The sequence below is a fragment of the Marmota monax genome, unplaced genomic scaffold (assembly GCF_021218885.2).
Source record: "Marmota monax isolate L192 unplaced genomic scaffold, Marmota_monax_Labrador192_F-V1.1 WCK01_AAM20220418_F8-fsc00345, whole genome shotgun sequence".
Classification (NCBI taxonomy): domain Eukaryota; kingdom Metazoa; phylum Chordata; class Mammalia; order Rodentia; family Sciuridae; genus Marmota; species Marmota monax.
Genome location: NW_026694478.1, coordinates 235,382 through 256,083, shown reverse-complemented (window position 1 = coordinate 256,083; position 20,702 = coordinate 235,382). Strand labels below are relative to the sequence as shown.

At 36.8% G+C, this 20,702-nt stretch overlaps 1 protein-coding gene across 10 annotated transcripts in view; it reads left to right on the top strand.

The window, feature by feature from the left end:
- Window positions 1–20,702, top strand: part of Sorbs2 (sorbin and SH3 domain containing 2) — a 202,563-nt gene that overhangs the window by 88,683 nt on the left and 93,178 nt on the right. The window lies entirely within an intron of this gene.

The window sequence follows — 20,702 nt, the reverse complement described above, 5'->3', positions numbered from 1 at the left end:
ACACATACATCGACACCAACTAAACATTCACTTTTTCTTATTGGTTCCTTTTAGTTCTACAGGACAGTAGAATCCATTTGGACATAATTATAAAAGCACGGACTATATGTTGGTCTAATTCAGTCTAGCAGATGCACCATTTTTGCCACAATGTACCAGACCCACTTCTAAATGGGTTTATGCATATGAGGCCCATGGGGTCCGTCAGCAATCCTAGGAGGTTGGCACCGTTGTCACCCCTGTTCTAGAGGAGGAAGCTCAATGAGGTTCAGAGAGAGGATGACTCTTGGACATTATCCATCCGCAGAGGGTAGAGTGGGCATTTTACAAAGTGACATTGGCCCCAATGTTAGTGCTCACACTAATGGCACTAGCCTGGCCCAGCCTTGGGGACTCTGGTACTCCACTCTGGTTTCTGCCCGAAAACCAAAGACAGCAGGTGAGGCTGCTATTCTGTAAAACAGCTCAGATTCTGGATCATAAACATTTGTTAGGACATGCTTTTCCTGTCAAACCCGCTGAAGATAGAGAAAATGTGTCTAATTTCTATTACCTGGGCTGGGGATATGGCTCAAGTGGTAACGCGCTCTCCTGGCATGCGCAGGGCGCTGGGTTCAATCCTCAGCACCACATAAAAATAAAATAAAGATGTTGTGTGTGTATGTGTCTCTCTCTCTCTCTCTTCTATCTTTAAAAAATTTTTTTAATTTCTATTACCATGAAGAAGAGGATTTTAAATTTCTTAGGGTATTTTTGTTGTTGTTTTAGTTTGGGTACCAGGGACTGAACTCAGGGACACTCGACCACTGAGCCACATCCCCAGCCCTATTTTAGTATTTTTTTTACAGATAGGGTCTTACTGAGTTGCTTAATGCAGTGCTATTGCCGAGGCTGGTTTTGAACTAGTAATCCTCCTTTCTGGAGGCCACTGCTAAGGCTGGTTTTGAACTAGCCATCCTCCTTTCTAGAGTCAGTGGGATTACAGGTGTGGATTACCATGCCTGGACAGGGTGTGATTTTATTAAAAAAAAAAAAAAAAGATCCTCATTCTGAGCAGGATAATAGAATTTAGAATTTAGTGCTGCCCAGTAGAAGCATCATAGACACTGTACAGGAAGAATTACCACCCAGAATAGCCTTAAAAATATCTGCTACATATTCCAGCATCATTTGTGAGCAACTAATACCTATTATTTATCCATTAAGCATTTAGTATTTTTCATGCTTTGTGACCTCTGTCTTTAAGACATTTATAGTCAAGGGCAAGAAACATTAATGCAGCTGTCACTAAAGCATACGTCTAAGGATTTAGATTCTTTCTATATTTTTAGTCTGTCATACTTAAAATTATTGAGTTCCAGAAATTTTCTACTCACTACATAAAATGGTTGTTAATATATTTTTCTCAAAAAGACCTTTTGAAGTGTAATGGAATATCTTCTAATCTTGATAAATTAGGGCCTAGGGAAACATGAAGTTAACTTTATCAGTGCTTTTTCTGATTTTGAACTTTCAGTCATATTTTTCTTGAGTCTCAATTATTTTAAATGGAATTACTTTCTTTTTGAGCTGAGTAGTTATTTTACTTCACTTCACTTCTGTCCTATAGACCTTGTTATAAGCTTTGCCCAACTTGGTTATCTGTTTTCTTAGAGTGCAGGAGTATTTCTTGAACAGAAAAACTACAACTTGTTCAAGACAAAATCAATATTGAAATACAAGAAATTTTGTTGAGTCATTCATTTTTTCTTATTGCCTGGGATAATCCCATTATATGTCTGTCAGGTCAATATAAATACTAATGACATCTACTTTTACTCTTAACATCATTCTCTAAGTTTAGACAAGTTATATAGTCATGCTACCTATAAAGTTCATAATTAAGTAAAATAATGTTTTCTTATTTACAAATTCATGTACATTACTAGAAAATCTTGAAATTTTCGAAAACCCATTGTGAATAAATACCACTGTAAAGTAAGTTTTTTTTAAACAAAATGATTTATAAATTTTTAATTACACTCCCCAAACACAATTTCTTATCTCTTCATAGAATCATGTATTCTTTCTTAAGTGAAACATTAAATTATTTGAGATATGCAGGTAGATTGCACTAATCATTTGCCATGGCAAAACAGGTTTTTGTGAAAATTTTAGGTTATAAGCTCTGTGTGCTAATGAGGTAAGAAAAAAGCTTAAAGTATGTATCAATGAAGATAGATAAATATTAAATGTGTGCAGCCTGACATGATTCCACCTGATGGCAGCTTAGTGTATTGATGAAATTCAAGTATGACCATGGTATAGACAAAGCATAGAGTTAGAGGGCTAGCTAACAACCAATGGAACACTTTGAAGGTCACTGCAAGGCCTTTGCTTAACAATATTCTACATTCCAACCTGCTGGTTTCTTCCATTACTTGAGATAATTCTTTTGAAAGAAATTGTAGAAACCTATGAAAATGCAAGTGTGTTATTTTGAGAAGACATTACTTCATCATTCATAACTTTAACAAAGCCCAAGGAAATTAAATGTAAGACAGAAAATCGGTTACATAGCCAATCAAATAATTCAGGTTGTTATCTTCAAAAAATAACTTCTTCATTATACTTAAAGATAGGTGGTAGCTTTGCTCTGCCACACACTTCAGCCATAATGTTCTTCCTTACCTCAGGCTCCAAGGAATGGAATGAGCAGTCTATGGACTAAGACCTCTGAGCCCCATAATAAATTCTTCCTCCTTAAAAAAAAAAAGTGTTAGCTATTTCATCTCATTTATAGAATTCAAACTCAGAATCATAAGAAGTGGCAGGGATTTCAAATTCCACTGAATTGATTCAGCGTTATTTAGAATCAGTGTCCATAATCAGAGTCCAAATGAGGTCACAGTGTGTGTCTAGCTTCACATAAGATAATAAAGGCAAATCATGATATTTAGTATGGAGATATGACAAAATTAATTCATACAATGCTGCAATGTACTGACATCAGGGCAATTAGCAAAAAAAAATAATGGTTAGTGTTTCTGTTGACCAAATTATAAAGCAGAATATCATAAATTTTGTTCCAGTCTTTTTGACTTCCCCTCACGGTTGTCCACAACAGCAATATTTCCACAGTTACCTAAGTGGTAAAGTTGACTACCTCTTGGCACTCCCTAATGGAAAAAGAAATCTTGATTTTCAGCAACTCGTAAGACTCATCCCTTCCCCTGACTACCCTGTGTGGAGACACACAGTGCCAGTATGTGGGCTGAACCTCCATGCATGTTCCACCCCATGACTAAATTTCCTTCCTCTGAATCACATTCTCCTGATGAAGGCCCCTGATCTTCAGGTGGGAAAGAGATAGTAAGCAAACATGTAAGAGGAGAGGCAGTAAGAACTGCTCTTCAGAAAAACTTTTAGCAAGGGAAATACAGAGCAGGCACTTTGGACAGGGTGCTTAGGAAAGGTCCTTCTGATAGGGTAGCATTTCTGTACTAGCTTGAAGAACTAAAGGACATGGCTGGGCATACACACAGGAAGTGTTCCAGGCAGACGCAAAGACTCTGGGGTTATCTTGGGCATGGCATCTTGTGCTACAATTTAGGTTAAATCGCTCTTCTTTCAAACACATTCATATTTTACTCTGTGATTGCCTCAATTATGATTGCCTAGACCTCAACATAGGTGAAGAATTTTGAATGGGAAGCCTATTGAAGAGATTGCAGTGGGACAGAAAATAGTGCCAAAAGAAAAGAAAAGAGAGGTAAAAACATTCAAAAAAAAAAAAAAGATAGATGAACACCAAGATGCTTCCCCTGCTCTGCAGTCTTGTAGGAACCTTAACTCAGAACCGACATGGGTGATGCTATACAGCCAGAGCCCCTCTGAGCTGAAATGTTAACTAGGCCCATAAATTTCTACCAACTGCTGTAGCTGTTTTGAGAAATAAAATATCTGTATTAAAGATACACTACCTTGTTTAATTGTAGAAAGGGATTGCATTGGTTTTAAAATTGTTCTAAATATCTAATTTGCACGATTCTTGTTATGCTTCAGATGTATTGATATTCAATTTACTAATAGAACTATGGCCTGGTTTTGCACCTGTGAAAGTCCATCAGTGTTTACCTGAAGAGTAAACACTCTTGTGTTTATTTTGTCCCCTGGGGAATGAGAGCCCACATCACTTTGGCCTTGAACTCATCTGATTTAATGAAGGCCGCCACCCAGGGCCCAGCTTGCTCCCTTAGTACTGGACCACAGGGAGTGGAAGCCTAGCTCCTTAAAGGAGCATAAATATGGGCCTGGAGCATCCTGTCATTGGTGATCAAGAACCACGCACTCATAGATGACTCTGAGACATACACAGAGAAGAGTGTTTACACAGCTCCATAAGGCAGTGTGAACTCTCTACACCTCACTGGAAGTGTACTTTTGCCTCCTGTGCAGCATGGGCAGCAGATGGGCATGTGCACTTTCACCATTAAGCTGCCACCCTTAAGAGATGATTCCGGTTCTGTAGTTGCTAAGAGCAGGGCTCCAACTACATGAGAGCAACTGTGTAACTCACAAAGATAAAAGCAAAATCCACTTCAGTGCTAGAATCCAATGACCACAATAGCAGTATAAGCATCATATGGAAAAGAAGAGGCTAAGTGTTAAATATAGGGGGGAAACACAATCCATCTTGGAATCAGAGATAGATGCTGATTCAAACATACTTGGTTGACAATGGAACTATTCTCTTGTGCCTGCTTTTTTTTTTTTTTAAGTCACTCAAGTAACAAGTTTGAACAGTCTGAACTTAGACTAAGTTTGAACACTTCATACCTCTGGCCCCAGTCATGCTATTACATTGTATTTCGACAATGGCACCCACAGTCAGCCATTCTCAACGCTGAGGACCACCCTGTGTCTTGTAGTTGAAAGATCTCTGAGTTGGGGGAAGCGTAGTGAAAGCAAAGACAAAACATCAGTGGTGACTTAACGTCTTAGAAAAAGGAATTACACATGTTGGAGTTAGCAAAATGTAGTCCCCACCTCACATATTACAAGGAAACTGAGGCTGAAAACTTTAAGTGATTTTGTGTCTCCTCCTAAAGGACTTAGAGTTACATGAAACGACAGTAACATGAGAAATGCTATGAAAGTGTGTCCTTCATTGTTGGATGAGTGACCCTACAGTAATGCAAAGATATGGGCCACCCAGCGAGGGGGAGATGGGAAGAACTTGACCTGAACTTTGAGAAGAAAGGGAATTGGGTTTGATGAGGGGTGGCAGGATTCTGAGATGATCAAAGGGACAACCGGGAGTAGGAAGGTTCATGTTTAGGGAAGAACAGGTCAATTTTTCTCACTATCACAGGGCTGTATTATTTTAAACATGGGGCATGTGTGTGTGTGTGTGTGTTCATGTATGCATGCCTGTTATAATTTATTTACATGTTATTTTAGTTTGAAAAGTTAAAAAAAAACTGCATTATAAACCCTTGTCACACTGGGAAAAAAAAAGTCACCAACGATTATCCCTACCCTAATACAAAAGATTAGTCTTTCTTTTAAACCTGCCATTTCATTTCAGCAGAATATAAGTTTCTTTCTTGTAAATATAGCTTTCTTTTATTAAAAAAAAAATAAGGGCTCTCTAGTTTACAAGCACTGAATTAAAGCTTTGGACCAACAAAAGAAAAAGGATTTACATTTATACAAAATCATCTCTGGATCATATTTTAAGCATTGAACTGTACTGAAAATCTCCATGGAGAAAACAAAGAAAGAGAGACACATGTTTATACACATGTAGAGATAGAGGTACATAGAGTTAAAAGTAGGAGACCCATAAGTAATATTCTAATTCAAGCTTTAAAGTTGATATGTTGTAAAAACAGTGATAAAGTTAGTATTCAATTATTTTGAAGCCATTCTATTTGTATCTTGAAAAGGTACATTAAATGCTACTTTTTTGTGGGCCTTGTCCCCCTGGGCCCTAATGACTTCAGGTCTTCCTTTTTTTTATTAACACTGGGAAGGACAAGAGATGGAAATAAACATAATAGAGGGTGGGACGAAAAGATGAGATAATTCCAGGAAATACTCAAAATAGCTATTTATCTTTAGGCCAAATGTATATGAAGTAATTTACTTTTTATAAGGTTCATTCAGTTGAATATAATGATTTCATTTTTGAGTGTTCCGGTGATTATAACTAAAATGTGACTCATCCATCGTATGGCTCATTCTTTCTCTAGAGACAAAATGTTCAGGATCAGGATGACCAAAAAATTAATGGAGCCACATAGGGTGGTTCTGGTGATGTCCTTGGTCCTGGAGGAGTGAACCAAGGCTGTATGTGCTTCCTGTCTTTATAGGTTATGTGTACCTGTGCCAACATAGCTTGATAAAATCTATTTATTGTGTGTTATTATGTGGTTATACATGTGCACTTAAGGAAAGTCATGCTTAGGGTGTTTCCCACAGTTCCATACAGTTTTGAGGATGCTTCTCTACTGAGCTAGGAGGGATTTTGCTCATCTCCCAGGAGTATTTTGTCCCTTGGGGAAGGAGAGCCCACATCACTTTGGCCTGGAACTCATCTGATTTAATGAAGGCCACCCAGGGCCCAGCTTGCTCCCTTAGTACTGGACCACAGTGGAAGCCTGAGCACCTTAAAGGGGCACAAAGATGGGCCTGGAACATCCTGTCATTAGTCATCAAGAACCACGCACTCATAGATGACTCTGAGAAATACACAGAGAACTGCCACCACTCAGTTGGGGGAAGCATGCATCCAGATCAGTGGTGGTCACATTAAAATAAATTTGCAAAGAACCTTGTGCAAGGCATGATAAAAAAATAGACAAGGAAGTTTGTATGAAATTTATTTTTAGGGTAGTTATGATATACATAAGTATTTTAAATATTACTTATTGCAGGCTACCCTATACCTTGATCAGTCCCAATTATGACAGTCTAGCATTCAATTTTTTGGTTAGTAACCAAATTATTATAAACTGTTGAAATGCTTAAGGCATTTAGTTTAATAAATACATGGTAGACAATTTTTTTCAGAACACAGATTTCGAAGCTATACTGCCTGGGTTCTCAAATTTGACTTGGCTACTTAATAGCTGACTGATCTTGGACAATTTTCTTAATTTTTCTTTTAACTTTTTTTCCACGGTGATATCATAATAGTACCTTTTTTGGTTGTCATGATACTCAAGTGAATTAATGTATGTGTGAATATTCATAAAACAGTTCTTGGCACACTGAAAGAACTTTTTAAAAGTGGAAGCTAGGGCTGGGGATGTGGCTCAAGCGGTAGCGCGCTCGCCTGGCATGCTTGCGGCCCGGGTTCGATCCTCAGCACCACATACAAACAAAGATGTTGTGTCCGCCAAATACTAAAAAATAAATATTAAAAAAATTCTCTCTCTCTCTACCTCTATCTCTCTAACTCCTCAGCACCACATACAAACAAAGATGTTGTGTCCGCCAAATATTAAAAAAAAATTCTCTCTCTCTCTACCTCTCTCTCTCTAACTCTCTCTTTAAAAAAAAAAAAAAAAAAAAAAAGTGGAAGCTATTATTTTCATTTAAATTCTCTGGCAAGCCGTTAATTAACCAGCAAAGCAATAAGAATTATGTACATAAATATTCATGGAAGCAGACTTGAAAATAGTAGAAACCTATAAGCAACCCAAGTGCCCCCTACACAGGAAAGTAGATGTAGAAAATGTGATATATTTATAAATTAGAATAATATAGAGGAAGCAAAATGAAAACACAAATAGCATGGGTGAATCTTAACCATGTAATGATGACATCATTACAAAGATTAAAATAAGTATACTTTGGGGAAACACATAGATACAATGAAACTATATAAAAAGGAAAGTGAAAGAAGGATACACATGGAATTCAGAATGAAGGCTCCCAATATACAGAGCCAAGGGTTAGTGTAATGGTGGAAGGCACCTGGTTAGAAGGTGCTTATCGGGGTTTACCTTTTATATTAGAGGGTGGATATTTAGATGTTTAGTGACAGGGAAAGGAGGGAGACTGGGGAAGGGAAGGTGGTACATGGACGTGTTGTAAGAGGATGATGATTTATCCAGTCCTGTGAACCTGAGAAACCCCTCCTAAAGGTACAACACTGTCCATTGTCATTATAAATCCATTTATGTTATAAGCAATTAAAAGACAAAAGAGCCAAGAAATTGCTTTTTTCCTTGTTCTTGACTAATTTTGGCCAGGATATATAGACTGGTATAATAGATGTAAAAGGCCTATGTACTGAGAATTTTCCTAAAGTAAATAGTGTTTTTAGTCTTCTCCTCTTGGAAAAGCAAAATCATAGTTCACATCAATGTTTAGAGTTCAACAGTAAAGACACTTTCGTTTAAATCACATAATACAGATTGGTCATTTAGAATTGACTAAATCATAAGACAAAGAAATTCCAAATGATTTTTTATTTGCTCTTTCTACAGTTTTTGTTGGTGTACTGTAGCTGTACATCATGATGGGATTTGTTGTTACATATTCATACATGCATACAATATAACAATATAATTTAGCCAATGCCAACTCCCCAACACTTACCCCCTCTTTTCTTCCCCCCCTTCGCCCTTTCTTCTACTGATCTCTGGTCAATCGAATGACTTCTTTAAAAAAAAAAAAAACTTTTTATTTGTTCATTTTAGTTATACCTGACTGTACAATGTATTTTAACATATTATATATACACGGAGTATAACTTCCCATTCTTGTGATTGTACACATGTGAAGTTACACTAGTTTTGTATTCCTATATGAACATAGGAAAGTTATATATGGGTCATTCTACTGTCCTTTCTATTCCCATCCATTTTCCCTTCCCTTCATTCCCCTTTGTCCAATGAACTTCTATTCCCCCTCTATTGTGTGTTAGCATCCACATATCAGAGAGAACACTTGACCTTTGTTTTGGGGGGATTGGCGTATTTCACTTAGCATGATAGTCTCAAATTCCATCCATTTACAGGCAAATGGCATAATTTCATTCTTCTTTGCGGCTAAGTAATAGTCCATTGTGTATCTGTACCACATTTTCTTTATCTATTCATCTGTTGAAGGGCACCTAGGTTGGTTCCATAGCTTAGCTATTGATCAAGTGACTTTAAATACACTTCACACTTTAAACAAAACAATCCTTCCAACTACCAAAACATCAGCTCAAGCAACCTCAACATTTGTGACTGATTTTCAGAAATGTGTGTGTATTTGTACCTGGCACCTCTGAATTACCCAGACAGAACTTGAGTAGCACATGCCAGAAGACACAGTAAATATTTAGGAACACTGTTAGATTTGAAGTGTCCTGGAAGAACCTAGAAAAAGAGGTCCTATACATCTTAATAAACGCCAAGGGGTGGGATGTCAAGGACAAGTTAGGGATCTTGCTGCTTCTTTGTCTGGATCTCCCTTCCTGATGACCTACTTCAAAATGGCAACCATTCCATCGTGTCTGTGAATGAGGATCTCTTCGTTCAATAAGTGTTTAGCTAGTAAATGCTGCTTACTAGATATTGGTAGGGCTTGAGAGTGCATTAGAGAAAAAAAAAAGGAGAAAATCCCCTATTAGTATATTGATATAGAATATGTAGATAGTAAGCTATTATTACATTTGAAATGAACAAGTCCAATATTTAAATAATCCATCTCAATGAATTGTTTTCCTAAAATATTTTTGCTACGACAAAGAAAAGACTGGATAATGAATTTGGACCAAAATGATATGGGTAATTCTTGGTGGCATTCACATCTCAACATCTGGGTGATCATATCTGTACCAGGAAGATAAAATTATCCACAAACTAGAGGCCTTTGAGACAACTGGGCAGGGAACACAAACTCTGTACTTGCCTGTGTGCATGGTGCATGTGTGTGTGCGCGCTGCTTTCCCCTTCTTTTATGTGCAGTGCTATCCCCTACCTGTAAACCACTGGAAAATCATATGTTTTAGTGTCCGTTGCTGTCTTGGGACAGGAGGCAACAGCATTAATTCCTCAATCACCATTAATTCACCAAAAGCTTCCATCTCCTTCACTCCCTATGCTAAGCTCGGCTTAACCTGTAGTTGACCTATGCAAACCAACAGGACTAGAAATGCTTATCGCTTCACACCTAAGTCTCATGGCCCAATGAATTGCAGGGCTGAGGAGAAGCATGTTGCCCTTCCCACTGCAAAATGTCTCATTGTACTTCTCAACGCACAGAATGTCTTGACAGAGGGCAAGGTCAAGGGTAAACCCAGGTTCTGGCTTACAAGATGCCTGGAATAAAATGGACTCTTGAAATGTTTGATTAATGAATGATACCATCCACAAAGGAAAGGGATAGTGGAAAAAATGGAGCAAGATTTAGGGAGAGGGAATATCATGAATTCAGCTTGAAATCAGAAATATATATGAATTATAACTTGGCTATATAAATACAATTCATATAAGTATGAATTTTAACTTAGCTATAGAAGTTTAGAAATTAGGGTCATTCAGTGAGAGTCTAGGCTGTCTTTACGTTTACTTATACTGAAAACTGGCTTCTTAAGTAAAATACTCGTATAAATAATTAAATTGCGTGAAGAAACTTTAAAAAAATTTATTACCTGTAAATGGATGTGAGTACAGATCATTCTCATGTAGTCATTAAAACAAGACCCTAAAGGACACATTTTGGGGCATTCTTTCTCAGGCCTGGATTCATCTATAATTTTGAAGGAAAAAGTGTTTCTTCACAAACATTCCATAATTCCTATTCCTCCCTAATTCAGATTGTCTTTCCCAGTCATTTCAAGTTAATGACCCATTTATCACAGGTAGCCTTAAAGATGGCCAAGAATAATAAATCATAACTGTTGTTAAGTAAACATTCTAATAAAAAACTATTCATGTGCTTGATACCAAATCTTTTCATCAGAAACTGAATCATGGAATAGCAGTCACCCACATGAAGAGCAGCATGAAATGTCATTGTGCTCCCCGTGTTGCTGTCCTTTAACTGGCGAGGGCATCACTGATTCACCCAGTTTAAAAAAAAAAAAAAGAAAAGAAATAGGGGATTGGGTTGTGGCTCAGAGGTAGAGTGCTCATCTAGCACTTGCGTAGCCCTGGTTCGATCCTCAGCACCACATAAAAATAAATAATTTAAAGAAAAATGTATTGTGTCCAAATATAACTAAAAAATAAATATTAAAAAAAATAGAAATACAATGTGCTCAGATCATTTGGTCCTGTTTTGGAAATTCAATATATTGACTTTATTCCATAAGTATAAGTTGTGCAAAAGGATGTACCATTTGGAATGGTAAACTGCCTTATGATTTATCTGTTTCGAAGGTCTTTTCTACTATAAAGCCTAACAGAATACAAACAAATAAAATCAGTAATTCTTGTCAATTCCATCCCTACTACCACTCATGATGAGAAAGGATTTTTAAAAGGTAATGGTAATATATGGACTGAAGTTTGGGGCTTTTTCCGTTTGTTTCAGGGTAGACTTATAAAATGGATATTATCTTAGGCATAAATTCTAAAATTGAGAATCTAAGTGGAAAAATGCTTGAGATAATATAGAAAGACACATGATATGCAGACAACCTGTAGATCCTATTTCTGGAGTTAAGTTCACTAACGAGAAAGACAGCCTGGGATGATGCTGTTGATTTATGTCAACACATATCCCACCTCTTCCTGACGCAATCAGAAATATGAATCTTTAACAGTGTCTTCCTTCTGAATTTTAATATAAGAATGAGTCACTAAATATTGGCTTCCAGATAGATTTTGCTTGATAAATACGATCATGATAGCCAACTTAGTGATTTGCACAGAAAAGTTCAGTGAGCATTTGTTGACTAAACATACCTTCCTATGTTTAGCAACATGTCACACAATAAAAAGAACTATGTGCTTCTGTACTTTAAAACAATCTTTCATTTTATAAATTTAAAAACTCAGGCACATAAAAGTGATTTTCCCTGCACATATTCACACACAGGACTTAATGCATACCAACTTTAATGATACGACAACTAAAAGAATTTAATGCACTTTTAAGAGTGTGTACCAGAAAGTTCTTTGAAACCTGGGCTGTTAAATCCTCTCTGACTGTTCCTAACAGATGATGTGGGTAAAACTGTCCTTCCCGTAAGAAAGAAAGTTGCCAACTTTTTGAACCCTCCATCTCTTTTACTTCCCCCTAATATAAGTGACATTTCTTACCCTCAGCCCTAACACAAGAAAGGAATATAGGCAACATCCTAATTATAATAGATCATAATAGAAACTTTTATGTAGTATAGGAAAGTGATCACTCTCCTCAAACTTATCGGGATAGAACACTGTAGCCACAAATTGTCACAACATAGTTTCTGTGTATCCATTACCAAATGTTGCCAATGGTGGTGGTATGCTTGCCCAGCATGCATGAGACACTGGGTTCGATCCTCAGAACCACTTAAAAATCAAATAAAGACATTGTGTCCACCAAAAACTAAAAAATAAATATTAAAAATATAAAAAGAAGAAATGATGATGACGTCAATGTCTACCAAATTATGTCCTGGGGATGTTCAGGCGAACACACTTTCCACCTCTGAGCCTGAACTAGAACTGTCTCTGGATGCAGAAGTGCAGTCCACATGACCAAGAAGCCCAGGTTGGGTCTATGAGGGTATTCATGACTCCATGCTCTGTGGCAGCCTACCCTGGGGATAAAACCTAATTCTCCTGGAAGAGTTCCCCGTCCCTTGACAGTTAGGAAGTCAAGAGGAAGTTTTTTTTTGCTTCTCCAAGAGCTACAAAATTCAGGATGAAAGAAAGAAAGTTAGGAGTTTGTAGACAAAAGTGGGAAAGTAACTAATAAATATCAGACCAAATAAGATTTAACTATGTATGTTAAAATATGCTCAATAATGTTCTTTAAGAGTGTTCAAACCATTTCTAAATTTAGCCACCATTATCAAATAAGCAAGGTGGTATGAAATGACAAGAACTTTGTTTAATTGAGTCTCACTATTCTCCAATGTATAATTTAAGTATAAATTTGTATGTTGTTTTCCTTGCCTATTTTTGGTGGATTGAGTGGAAGTTTTAGCTTTAAATAGTGGCAGGGTATGAAGGACTATATTAGGTATAAAAAAGGAAGAATGCTGAGAACATATGAGCCGGGTAAGAACTAGAAATGAAGTCATTCGAGTTGGCATTTTGCTGAACAAAAGGGCAATAGGTATCAATTCATTTTGCTGAACTACTCAGAAATCTAAAGGCATTTAGTTCTGGGATGGACTAGTTTACATTCTTTCTGACAAGAGTCATAAACAAGACTGTCAATAATCCAGCATGAAGAAAACAGTCTCATTTGGATGTCAGATTTCTTAAAATCAGGTTCATCTTTAAGGGAACATTAAAGTTTCTAATTGCAACTATTTTCCATGCATCTTCCTACCAATTCAAAGTACAAATTTGGGTTATTTGAGAACATTAACCAATGGGATGAGTTCTCTGAGATGGAAAAAAATATTTGAGTATATGTCAGTAACTTTTCTTATTGCTGCCAATGCTCACTCCACAGCTCATTATAGTGGGTCCTCACCAAGCTCACCTTCACCATTCAGTGACAGCAGGCTCCAAAGCCCAGAGAAACCCACAACCCTGCCAGGCTGGCACATGGACAACATAGAAGGAGACATTTTCAAATTGAGTCAGTTGGTCCCCAATATGACCATCAAAATGGGATTACAGCTTCCTGGATTTATACCATTGTTCATTTGTACATTGATTTAATTATGTTTTTAAAGAATTTTATATTGCCCAGTTCAGTCCACTAAAGCACTTAGTCTTATTTCATGTAAAATTTTAAGTTATCAATCTTTCTAATTTTATCATAAAATTTGGCTTAGTCTAATTGCAGGATTTCACATTTATCTCTGCTAAAGTATAATGTTGTCATGATAATTTACCCTATCATGTTTCAGCATTGTATCTCTGAGATACAGATGAATACACGTTTATCATAATACTGGCAGTGCACAAAAATTTAGGCATTATTTAATTATGTATATGTTCTTTCAGGTGTTCAAGAAACATATGTATTAAATCAGAAGAAAAATGTGGCCATTTCTTCAATAGTCATTTAATAATAATCAGGATTATTTACCTATAGTAATTTCAGAAAATAAAATTGCTATGACAATACTTTAAAATAAGCCTACTTCTTACCCAATATTTATCATAAAAAGTTGAAGTTAGCATACTGTATTGATGCATGCATACCCATGTTTATAGTAGCACAATTCACATTAGTCAAACTAGGGAACCAACCTAGGTGTCTGTCAATGGATGGATAGACTTAAAAAAAAGGTATATTTGCACAATGGAATTTTATTCAGCCATAAATAAGAATGAAATTATGTCATTTGTAGGAAAATGGATGGAATTTGAGGGTATCGTGTTAAGTGAAATAAACCAAACATAGAAGGTCAAGGGTTGTATGTTTTCTCTCATGTATGAAAACCAGAGAGGAAAAGTGGAGAAAAAAGTGGAGTGGCATGTCTCATGAAAATAGAAGGGAGACCAGTAAAGAAGAGGAAGGGACTGGGGGAGAGAAGAGAGGAAGAAAAGGGGAAATAGTGGGGAGAGGCATTGACCAAATTGTATTATTACATCATGTACATGGGAAAATATGGAACAGTGAATCTCACTGTTCTATACAAGAATAATACACCAATAAAATACGGAAGAAATTTTTTAAAACAAAATAAGCATACTTACTAAAATCCTGAGACTTTCAAGAAAATATTAGTAATATCTATTGATCTGAGCTTATGAGATCAGAATGATGCCTTCCATTTGGACTTGAGCAGTAACTGGGCAAAAGAAATCTTTATCACAAGCGGTCAATATTTCCCTTTTAATCTAAAAGAATAAACAGACGGCCCTATGATAACAGCCCCCATTTATTCATCAACTAGTTTACCCCTTCCCCACAATTTCTGCTGATATTTTATTCTTTCCTTTAACCCTAGCTCCTATGATTTAGCATTTAATTAATAATTGTACTGTAATGTTTTGAGGGGTTGGTCTTAATTTCAAACATTTTAAGATGCCTTAAAGAGGATGCCTATTTTTTGCTAAGGATCAGGAGAGCTAAGTTGCTTTTAGGAGTCTGCTTATTGCTACTTTACCTTGGCATAGTCACTCAGTTATTCTCAAATATCTAACTTCAAAAATAAAGTGGTTTATCTAAGGTTTCTTTCAGGGTTGGAATTTTAAAATTAAAACACAGATATGATATCTTTCCATTCCTGCCAGAACATTTAATGTTTACTTCCACTTAAATTCTATGAATGAAACCTTCAAAACTAAGCTAGATTAAATAATTTCTTTTTAAGTCAAATGATTTGGGATATCAATATATACATAGCACATAGTTTCAAAAAAAATAGTTTTTTTAAAATATTAAGGCTTTTCCCCTTAGGATAGGAATTGTCTGTACAATGGTGAGAAGACGAGGAACCACTCTCATTTTGTAAACTAAGTAGGAGTGGCTGCCATCAAGATGCTATCACTCTGCCATTAGTCACACAATTCACTGTGTGACATTTTATGGACATCTCTTTTCTTCTACCCCTCACTTGGGTTATAAACTGTCAAAGGTAATGGGGAACGTTTTTTTAAGGCTAATCATCACAACCTTTTACTGTCATTTTCTACTTAGATTAAGTAGCTGTGACTCTAACTAGGCTAGGAGGCAATTCTTTGATGCAATTATTTTGTTAGGTCTGTCTCTTCTTATTCACTGCCATGTAAGGGGGAAACAATCTTAGCTAAAAGAAGGATCTGTTTAAGGAAGAAATAAAAGCTTCCTGGAAAACAGATTCTAATATGCTGCTGTTGGGGGATGGGAGAATTGGGAAATGGGAGAATCCATATAAGTAGCCTAATAATCCACGTGACTTGCTTCTATTTAAAGCAATATAATTATGCCCCATGTATTTCCAGTAAAGTCTAGATTATTTTCTTAAGCCATAATCAAGGCAAAAGTTTACTTTAAAATACCTGAAATATTGTTTATGGGAATGATGCCAGTTTGCCAGATTGAGGATGGTTTCCTGTCAGTGGGGAAGAAGGACAGGTTTAATCTTATTGCAGCTATTGAAGAAAAAGGTGGCAATGACATTGTTATAGCTCGCATGGATGCTTAGAAATAGGCAGAACTGGGCTCCAAATCCAGGCAGGCTTGATTCCACAAAGGAAGAACTGGGCTCCAAATCCAGGCAGGCTTGATTCCACAACCCATCTATATTGGTCCATTTTCTGTTGCCAATAATCTATAAAATGAATAAGTTATGAAGAAAAGAGTTTTATTTTGGTTCCCAGTCCTGGAAGTGCAAGGTGTAAGGGTCCCATCTGGTGATGATCTTGCTGGCAGAGTCCTGAGGCCACACAGAGCAACACATGACAAGAGGCAGGGAGTGTGCATGTGAGTGTGTGTGTGTGTGTGTGTGTGTGTGTTTTGGTCTGTCTTCCTTTTCTTATAAATCTGCCAGGGTTTAATCATGGGCCTGGCATGATAGCACATGCCTGTAATCCCAGCAGCTCAGGAGACTAAGGCAAGAGGTTCTCAAGTTCAAAGCCAGCCTCAGCAACCGGAAGGTGCTAAGCAACTCAGTGAGACCCTGTCTCTAATTAAAATACAAAACAGGGCTGAGGATAAGGCTCAATGGTAGAGTGCCCCTGAGTTCAATCCCTGGTACAACCCCCCAAAAAAGATTTAATTGGGAGAGCTCCACTCTAATTACTTTATCTAACCCTAATTACCTCCTGAAAGCTCTGCTTCTAAACACCTTAGTTGAATGAAGTTTCCACCCACATTGGAGATTAAATATATGAAGTCTTTGGGGGATGCACTCAAACCATATCTAAACCATAGGGCCATCTTTCCTACAACACTATGCAGTGCACCTATTACATGTCTCACAGGAATATCTTAATTACACAGGTTGCTTTCTTAATGTGCCTGAATCACTATGGGGTATCTGATTTTATTTTCATTTAGAATCCATTTGGCTTTTGATTTACATAATATAAGCCAATGGAACTTCCCTGATACTGTATTATCAATTTGAATAAATGATTTTGTCTTAGAAAAAAATATATACGTATTTAGATGTATCCTATAATTCCCTGAAGGATTACTCTGAAGGACCCCATGAAAGTCAGATGCTGGGGCACTATGAAGTCACATGGCCATTTAAAGCAAATGAAATCAGCATTCTTTTAGAGTTGAATGGAGTGCTTCACTAACTTTGAGACTTTGGAATAACACCAGAAAAATAGAATCACCTACAAGATGATCAACTCCCAACCAATACAGTCATTAGGAAAGATCTCTTAAGTATTTTGAGAGCTCCCATTGTAAAGTCTCAAGAGAAAAATTGCAGATTTCCTTGAAAGACAGTGCTCTTTATTCAGGAAAATTGCCCAGGCATCAGGAAATTTAGTATAATTATAAAGAACACTGTATAATCTTATAAAAATAACCAATAACCACTCTCTTTTCTTCCTTAGTATTTGTGGTAATAATTTTTCCTCATTCCTAGGAATGATTTTGACTGCGTTCTGATCCCAACATACTTGTATAAAAGCTGGCATCATTTGGCTTCTGAATAACAATGGCCATCTTTGGGCACCCTTAGGTCAGGAGTGTTGAGAGGGATCTACTGTTCTTATGAGCAAGGGCAATCATGCTTATGCACTGATGTGATGATTTCTTTACTCAGAGTCAGAAAGTCTCTGAGTAGGCCTCACATACAGGCTACCAATTTAGAGAAGCTATTCAGAAAAGGTGTCAAGGTGGAATCTTACGTTTCTAAACTCAGGGACAAAATAAACTCCTCGGAGTTTTCCCATAAGTCAAAGGAGCATGTTGACATATTTTAAAAAGATATGATAAATATCAACCTGGATGAACTCATTTGATTATAATTGAAATGTGAAACCATTTAGCATTTATGAACATTTTTAATCTTAACTACATTCAGAGAGAAAGAGAAATGCATTGACACATGGATCAGTTAGGGTTGTTCATGAAGAAAGAGTGGTACAAATGATCTCATTTCAAAGTAAATATGTAATTCAGGTTAAATCTGATGTGCAACCTTAATCACACCATATTTTTATTTTTAAATAAAATCAGATTGATTTTTTTTAAATAGCTAACATCCCACAATGTTTTCCCAACACTTAGACTATCTACGTGCCCCTTTTCCAGAATAATATGTGAACTATGAGAAGATTAATGTCAAAATGACCACAGTAATTTATTAGACTAAAATTATTCCATAGAAAATCTTTTGGGGAAACTCCTCACATTAACTGAATTCAAATTCAAGTCCTCTATTTTGATAGATGGGCTGGTATTTAAATTCAGATCTACAAAAATAAAATGATGTCTGGCATGGTGGCACATGCCTGAAATTGCAGTGGCTCGGGAGGCTGAGGCAGGAGGATCCTGAATTCAAAGTCAGCCTCAGCAATGGGGAGGTGCTAAGCAACTCAGTGAGACCCTATCTCTAAATAAAAAATACAAAATAGGGCTGGGGATGTGGCTCAGTGGTTGAGTGTCCCTGAGTTCAGTCCCTGGTACAATCAATCAATCAATCAATCAATAAAACCAAATTCTTGGCTAATGTTGGGCAAGGATCTGGCCTTTGGTCTTCTTCAGATGGGATTCCTGATAACCCAAGGGGTTCAAGCAGAATTATAAGACCTTAGACAAAAAGTCATGCTGATGCCAAAGTATAACCAATCTAAACATTTAGGACCCCCACTCAATAGTTTTAGTTACCCAGCCTATTATCCTGTGCATATTGTGAACAAAGGCTTCTCTGCTCCATAGGAAAATAATGAGGTGCTTGGTAAATGAAAGTGGTTCACAATTGTAATGATATGTACTTGGGAGGCTGAGACTGAGGCAGGAGGATCACAAATCTGAGAGCAGCTGAACAACTCAGTGAGACCTGTCTCAAAATAAAATTTTAAAAGGGCTGGGGTTGTAGCTAAGTGGAAGAGCATTTGCCTAGCATGGGTTGAACCAACTGAAGAACTAACAACACTCTAGACCTGAAGTCATGTTCATGCCCATGTATAACCAGAACCATCTACTGCCATATGTATACTGGGAATAAAGGCTACTCTGACCCCTAAGTAAAACAAATCCATTTTTATATACAAGTTAGGATACATACAAGTTGCTTTTTACCTAAAACTTAGGAAAAATATGAATTTATGCAAATACAGTCTCAACACAACCTCCAGGAAATCATCTTGACAACCCATTGTGCAAAGTTCTTTGTTTTATTGACCATAAATGATGGTTCAAGGTAGTTTTATAGTCAGTTTTCTTGGCCCTGCTTCAATTCCAATTTAAGAGAGTACTTGAAATACTGTATTCTTCTAGTGGCTGCAAACACTCTAGGAATTTGATGCTTTCCAGAATAATCTGTGCTTGTTATGTAAGTACAATCAAAGACACTTTTTCAGAACCGAACAAAAGAGATTAGATCCGCTTTAGTTTAAATTGTCTAAAGAGTTCTCAGTCATGAATTTGCTAATGGCTTTAGCACAAATAAGGGAAATAGAATCATGCATTTTTATTAGGTACCCAAGAAGCCTTTCAGTCTCAGGTTCTTCTGGAGAGTTCTGCCACCCTGGCTCTTCTTTTAACAGCTTGGAAACTGTCTTGCCTGATTAGGAAGTTAGTCATTTCACATTTTGACATCTAAAACAATGAGAAGTTGAAAAACCTCACAAATTACATTTTGAAGTAACAGGATACATCACTTTATAGAAAAGCACAAGGATTTGTGGCGCCTGGCTTTGTTCTCCTTAATCCTATTTTACCTTTTGAGCGTCAGATGTTTTGTAAACATCTGCGTCTGAATTCACACAATATGTGCTGATCACTAAATCTCTCATTTGGTATAAAAACATTATTATTACATCTTAAGAGGGTTTGTGTTCTGGGATTTAGGCTTCCTTCTATTTGGTGTGTATTAGTCAGTGCTATTCCAGCCCAAACACTATGTTCACATTCAGTTTTGAAGCCTGAATCAGGTTTAAATATACAATGTTGCCTATTTCCAAAAGGAGTGATCAAATAGAATTTGGAAAATGTCCTTACAGTCCTCATTTTCTGGAAATTGTTTATCCCTTCTTGTTTTAGAAGCTGTCCCAGCCTTGGTCACAGACATCCCCTGAGGCAACTTTTCTGTTTATTTTGTCCATTTAAGGTTAACATATTAGGAATTTTGCTACTGAGAGTTTAAAATAAATACATTTGAAGGAACTTTCTCAAAGCTCCTGAGCCGACCCCTGCCTTCCTCCCTGGCTACATTGGCATTCCTTCCACAGGGGCAATATTAAGGCCCAGCGTTCAAAAACATGCAGCATTCTGGGGAAATGATACAAACAAACAAACAGAACAAGAAATGGGCCTCTTTATTTGTATATGCAGAAAAATAAGAAATAAAATTTATTCTAATGAAGTTTCCCCTCAATTGCTTTTTAAGATAAATTGGCCTGTGAAAATAACCCACTCTTGTAATGATGTCAGAGGTCCCTTTTATAATTCTGGAAGAGGAAAATTAACAAGCAATGATGATCCTTCCA